Source organism: Eulemur rufifrons, chromosome 19, assembly GCF_041146395.1.
Source record: "Eulemur rufifrons isolate Redbay chromosome 19, OSU_ERuf_1, whole genome shotgun sequence".
NCBI classification, from domain to species: domain Eukaryota; kingdom Metazoa; phylum Chordata; class Mammalia; order Primates; family Lemuridae; genus Eulemur; species Eulemur rufifrons.
This window is the reverse complement of record NC_091001.1, coordinates 50,980,052-50,987,230: the sequence shown is the minus strand read 5'-3', so window position 1 is coordinate 50,987,230 and position 7,179 is coordinate 50,980,052. Positions and strand designations below refer to the sequence as shown.

At 37.4% G+C, this 7,179-nt stretch overlaps 1 pseudogene; it reads right to left on the bottom strand.

Moving 5' to 3' along the window:
* Nucleotides 1-1,246: 1,246 nt before the first annotated feature.
* LOC138399725 (translationally-controlled tumor protein-like) lies at nt 1,247-2,090 on the bottom strand (annotated as a pseudogene).
* Nucleotides 2,091-7,179: the final 5,089 nt, after the last annotated feature.

The window sequence follows — 7,179 nt, the reverse complement described above, 5'->3', positions numbered from 1 at the left end:
AACTTGTCATAAATAGAGGAGTCCTCTGGCACCTCAGAAAAATAGTCTTTCAGGTGTGCATTTAATATCATAATTCTGTTTGAAAAGTAAGTCTCTTCCTATTAAATGTGAAGAAATTGTATTACAAAGCAGGAAAAGGATGTGTTTCAGTGAAGGGCCCAAGGGCTATGTTTAAGGGATGGGAAAAATCTGGAAAATCTGGAAAAATCTGTGGGTTATTTTAAATACCAATGACCTGTATGGTAGGTTAACTGCAAGGAAGAAGTTGTGCAAAGTTGTCAGGGTTTAATATAGAAAGAGTAGCACCTGTATCTACTAGAAACTGACAAGGCTAATGATCTATATCTATGGTTAATTAACCTGAATGTTTAAACTTATGGTAGGATATTGGGTATTTTTGTTTCCCCCCCCCTCCCCATCCTCAGAGCATCCTCATTGATCTGAATTGAGAGATTTTTCTTTGTCTTGGTTTTTCTTTCATAAGACAGAACAATATTTTTCCAATGCTCCCTCTGTTTACAATATCTACAAGTGGCCTTATCAGTAGGTTGTTGGTTGAGAAGTAGATCACCTAGTTGTTTAATCTGTGAAGTCGCCTGTTTACTTTGAGTCCTTTTCTCCTTTGTTTTTTGTTTTGTTTTTAAGCTTTTATTAATCCATAATAGGTGTATATGTTTTGGGGGTAACATGTGATATTTTGATACTATAAAGTCATTTCAAAATGTACCGATGGGGGTAGTTCAGCCAAAGGGGCTATCTTTGATTCTAATCACTGTTTGTTAGTTAGGTCTCCAATTTTAGTTTTAACTCTATTTACAATAAGAGATGAAAGGGTTACTGATATATCGGCATCTTCTTAACCTCAGCTATGTTCAGAAATTATTTGCTAGTCCATTCCAAAAATCTATAGTTGCACATTTTTTTTTCCAACTGAATTAGTCTCTTTTTATTCTCGTGGTAATCTCTTCCAGAGTTACTACTTCCATTGGAGGTGATGAGATGTGTTGAGGCTCCACTTCAAGTGTTGGCACTATGAGCGTGGTCTTTCCCTTTACTGCAACTCAGAATTAAAACTTTTGATTCCATTTTATATTCCAGTCCCAGAAGTAGTTTCCACTGTAGAATTTATCTGATGACAGTCTTATGCTTTCTAGTAGTGGCCTACAACCAGGCTCTAGCTTCTCCAGGAACACTATAGGATGGATTTAGTTTAAACATGTATTAAACTAAAAGGCATTCTCTCAAATGAGTTTAAATGCATTTTATTTTTAGACAACCTACATGACATGTTTTTTTTTTTTTTTCCCTTAAAAACTATGCCTCCACTCCAAATAAATCACGGTGAAAATAAATGAAGAGCTCAAGATGACATCAGTCCCATTTGTTTTAAGTCCTGGTGTTGTGTGGGTGACAAGCAGCAGCCAGTTATGATGACAGGTGATAGATCCAAAGTAATTGCCAAATTTGTGAACATTTTTCCATTTCTAAACCATCCTTAAAGAAAATCATATATGGGGTCACATCATCCTCACGATAGTCCAGTAGAGCAACCATGCCATCTGGATTCATGTTTTCACCAATAAAGAACTGGTAGTTTTTGAAATTAGCAAGGATGTGTTTGATTTGTTCTGCAGCCCCTGTCATAAAAGGTTTTACTTTTTCTGGTCTCTGTTCTTCAAGTTTGCCTTTGATTGACTTCATGTAATCTTTGATGTACTTCTTGTAAGCTTCTTTTGTGAAACTGGTTTCCTGCAAATGACGGTTCATGAGGATATCAACACCAGTTACTACTGTGCTTTGGTACCTTCACCCTCAGGGCCTTCAGCGGAAGCGTTTCCACCAATGAGCGAGTCATCAATGTTACCCTTTGTCCTACTGACCATCTTCCCCTCCACCTCCAGGCACAGGCCGTCTGCGATCTCTCGGATCTTGTAAATGTCGGAGAACATCTCATCGTGGCTGATGAGGTCCCGGTAGATGATCATGATGGTGGCTGAAGGGAGGCGACAGCGCTAGCTTAGCAGGAGCCCGGAGCTCGGAGCCAGCGCCGTGGAGCCGGAGCGGCGCTCGGGGGGAGGGGGGAGCGGGCGGAAAAGCTATAGTTGCACATTTTTGTCTGTTTGTATATGTGATTGAATTATGGTCCAATTTATTTTTATTGGAAATGTCTCAAGTATGGTTTTTAGGAGACTTTGATCTACTGTTTAACCTTTTTTTTGACCCTCAAATTTATTATAGAAGGGGAGATAGTGTAGGTTATTTTTTGGGTCAATCAGATTTTGACATCCAGGATTTAGCATCTGATGTTCTGGCCAACATTTGTATAAGTTGAAATGGGTCAGATAATCCTGGGTCATATGTACTCAGAAGAATTCTGAATTATTCTGTGAATGTTTGCTGGAATTATTTGGGTTTAGAAAAATCTTTAATTATAGCTTTTAATTCAGCTTGATTCTATAGTTTAAATTCTACAGTTGCCTATATGCCTGGCTCAAGGGATAGATAAATATAGAGGAAACTGCTCTTTTGGGGTTTTAGGAGAGTTGTTGGGAAAAGGCAAGTGGTCTGGACAAGAGGAACAGGAGGAAGGGATAGACAGAGTTATGGAAGGAGATAGATAAGAAGAATATGGGGGAATACGGAGGGCTGGATGCAGGGAAGCAGTTGGAAGGCAAGGAGGGGAGGATTTACTAGCAGGATGAATTGGCATTGCTTTTGCTTAAGTTTATTTAATTGCCCATTTCTTTGGCAAAAACTTAATATATAATCATGGACTCCATAAGCTATGAGCAGAAAGGCACAAGGGGCCTCTGTGAGTATTGCACCTGGTCAAAGGCTGAGGTCCATGATGGATAGTGCACCTTGGGTCTCAGTGGGATCCCCATGATAACTGTGGAAATAAATGAAGACTTCCCAAATGAAAACAAGTAAGGGCTATTAATTCAGAGCTTGTTATAACATCAGGTCATCCGCCATCATCTGCATTTTTGCGGAATCCCAAAGCAGACAGAGTGAAAGCTTTATAGTGAGAAAAAAAAAGGGGGGGGGGGGAAGTTTCAGGTATACTCTGAGTGGAGGCTGTTGGCATGGGGAAGATTTGGGCCATTGTTTCCAAAGAGTCTCTGGAAACAATGTTTCCATGGCTAACTATGTTATAGATATGCCCTACTACATGCTTTTTTGGAGATTCACAATAAGCCAAAAGTATTCAAATATTATAAACTCTAAGAAGTCCTGTACTAAAGAAATATTTATTTATACAGATATTCCCAAACTATATTCACTATAGCCTCCTCCTTATCTAAACTTTATTAATGTTCTGCAGAAGAAGTTTTAATAAACCCTTATGCTAAGTAATTCTACTTGGTCCCACAAATAGATAGCATCCCTTCCTGTAAGTCAGAAGATCTGTCAGCTGACTAAGGGAAAACATGCTGTGATAAGAGAAGATTATATCTTGCTTAGGTATTAACCCCTTCCCTAAAAAACTATGTATTCTCAGTTGCAAAGTATATTAAGTAGAATATGTAGTTTTCATTTTCTATTTGCTTCCTTTTGCTTTTCTTTCTTCTTGTACTATCAAGTCATGATGTCTAGTCATCAAGTCATTGCTTTTATGCTGTCTTTGAAATATCCAGAGCTTCCAATGTTGGCAGCTTATATCTGTTTCATAGGCCATGAAGGGCTGGAGAGTGCCAGATTCTGGAGAATTCTGATGAAGTATCAAATCTATGTCATCAGGTAGCACTTCTCTAGGCATCTCACATAATGTCTTCCCTTCAGGAATGTCTGGGGAAAGGGGTTTCTAGGGAAGGTTTCCTTCTACATTTTATGTTTGAATTTGTCCTGGGCGTTTTAAAGATGCAACCCCACCATGATAATAAAACAATCCTAAATTCACCCACATATCAGAGACCTATAATTTGCTTGTCTAGATGCAAGCTATCTTAAGGATTAGTGGCTGCTAAAGAGTTAATAGTGTTACTCATGCTATACTTATTGGCATTTTAATAGGAAGCACTTGGAAAAATGTTGTTTTGACAGAAAACCAATCTCTAACACAGGCCTTGCGAATACAGACAATTCCTGATTTACAATGGTTCAACCTAATGAGTTTTTGACTTTACAGTGATGCAAAAGCAATATGCATTCAATATGCTTCTCCGTTTATGTGTGGATAAACTCACTGTAAGTTGAAAATATAACTAAGTCAAAAACACACTTTTGAATTACAATGTTTTCAATGGAGGATGGGTGTATTAGGACTTAGCCCCACTGTAAGTGGAGAAACATCTGTACTAAGGGGACACAGTGTTAATATGTTGTGATCCGTAGGGAATTGTTCCAGGGACCACTGTTTATGGCAAAATGACAGCTGTTTATAGTACAATTGTGACAGTATTCTACAAGGGTTATGGGATAGGTTCTAAGTTTATAATGTATCATAGCATAGTATATATGCTATTATATTTCTAGCTCTTATTCCCTCCACCAAAAAAAAATTATGTTTATTTGTTCCTTCTTATGGACTAGATTCACCATTGCTATGGTATGAATGTTTGTGTCCTCCCAAAATTTGTATGTGAAACCTTATCACAAATGTGATCATACTAGGAGGTGGGACCCTTGGGAGTGATTAGGTCATGAGGGCAAATCCCTCACGAGTGGTCTTAGTGGCCTTATAAAAGAGGCCCCAGAGACTGCTTTGCCCTTTCTGCCATATGAGGAAAGAGCAAGAGGGTACCATCTATGAACCAGGAAACAGGTCTCACCAGACACCACATCTGCTGGTGCCTTGATGTTGGACTTTCTAGCCTCCAAAAATGTGAGAAATAAATTTATATTATTTATAAGCCACCCTGTTTATGGTATAGTCATATGCTATATAAAGACCTTTCAGTCATCAAGGGACTACATATACTGCAGTGGTCCATAAAATTATCATGTTTTAATTGTATCTTTTCTATTATGTTATAACTGACTGCAGTATTGCCTACAATAACATGCTCTGCAGGTTTGTAACCTAGAAGCAATAGACTATACCATAAAGCCTAGGTGTGTAGTAGGCCATGCCATCTATGTTTGTGTAAGTACACTCTTTGATGTTTGTACAATGACGAAATTGCCTGACATATTTCTTAGAATGTATCCTTGTTGTAACATAATGCATGACTGCATTTTGTTATAACAGCCTGCATGAACTATAACAAAAATCTACTTGAGATACAACAAAAAAATGTTAATGTCATAAAATATTTTTGGAAGAGTGCTTAGTTCTGTTTGTAAGAAAACTTCAAGCACACAACTGTTTACTAATTCTATAAGTGGTTGTTAAAATTACTGATCTAAGAAGACCTCTCACTAGGTTCCCAGTTGAGAGAATATTTTTATCAATTTTTGAGAAAGATGAGAAGTTAAAATAAATAGAACTTTAATACCCTCAAAATGTTTTCTAGCAATTGTACTTCCCTAGAAAAAGTAATTTGAAATTAATCAGATATCCTAAAGAGAAAAATAAGAATAAAACAAAACCAAAATGAAAGGACTCAATATAAAACTAACCCAAAATAAGAGAAACCTCTCCCTAACTATTAATATGTTGGTTGTGGCTATGTTTAAAAGTAGTCTAACATCTAGATATTTGGTAATATTGTAAGGCTATTTATTTTTTGAGACAGGGTCTCACTCTGTCACCCTGGCTAGAGTACAGTGGCATCATCTAGCTCACTATAACCTCAGGCTCCCAAGCTCAAGCAATCCTCCTGCCTCAGCCTCCCAAGTAGCTGAGACTAGAGGTGTCGGGGCATGCCTGTCATTTTTTGTAGAAATGGGGTCTTGCTCCTTGCTTAGGTTGTTCTTGAACTCCTGACCTCAAGCAACCCTCCCACCTCAGCCTCCTAGAGTGCTAGGATTATAGGCATGAACCACTGCACCTAGCCTTATATGGCTTTTTAATTAAAATATTCTACATAAAAGTAGATATAAAATCAATATTGAAAATCACACATGATCTTACTAGTTAATGCTATAGAATATTCTTCAATAAAGAGCAAGGTTTACATTTATGCATCTAGATGGAGCCAAAGATCTCAACTAAAATCTTCAGTATCAATTATACAATTAGTATAATTGGATGCAAAGGAAAATTGACCGAGGGATGGACACATGCCCATAAGTAATAGCTAAAAGCCCCATCACTATGAAATCTTGCTTAACTTCTCTCCTCTGATGTTACCTAACATTGAGTTTGCATTTCTTTCATGCATTTTCATTTTTTAATGTTTGTACATTTCTTTCACTATCTGCTAAATATTTCGTATTTAAGCCATTGTATAAGGTAGATCAGTCAAGAATCATTGACCTCGTTTAGCATGTCAAAACAGAGACCCATGCATTACCTTCTCAAGGTGCCATTACAAATACGTGAATTTCTAAACCAAAATAGAGTCATGTGACACATAGGGACATTTTGGTCAATGACAGACTGCATATATGATGATGATTCTGTAAGATTATAATACCATACTTTTCCTATGCCCTTTCTATGTTTAGATACACAAATACCATTGTGTTAAAATTGTCTACAGTATTCAATACAGTAACATGATGTACAGGTCTGTAGCCTAGAAGCAATAGGCTACACCATAAAGCGTAGGTGTGTAGTAGACAATACCATCTCAGTTTGTGTAAGTACAAACATATGATGTTTGCACAACATACTTGCCTAATGATGCATTTCTCAGAAAGTATTCCCAATGTTAAGCGATCCATGACTGTAAATGTTACTTGATTACTCATACAATGGGCTCCTTACTATCACGTTTTTGTGTAGAAAATAAATAGCACAACATTGAGACTGTTGTTTATCCTATTGTCTTAGACAATGAATAATGCCCAGCACTGAGGCTGTTAAAGGTAAATATTGAACATTAACCCAAATCTGATATCATTTTGAGTTTTAGAGTTTCTAATGTTAACACAGGTATGTCTCCTTTAATTATACAATCCTTAATAATTCACTTGAATTTGCTATCATCTTGAGCATTGTGAATCCCTGAGGCAGAAGGTGACCTAATCTCTACATCATTTCAGGGACTAAGTATGGGTAGAAAATTAGGACTACACTTCCCTGAAACAGAGGCCATGGAGAAAGGAGTACAGATTTGGCATCAAGCCAGG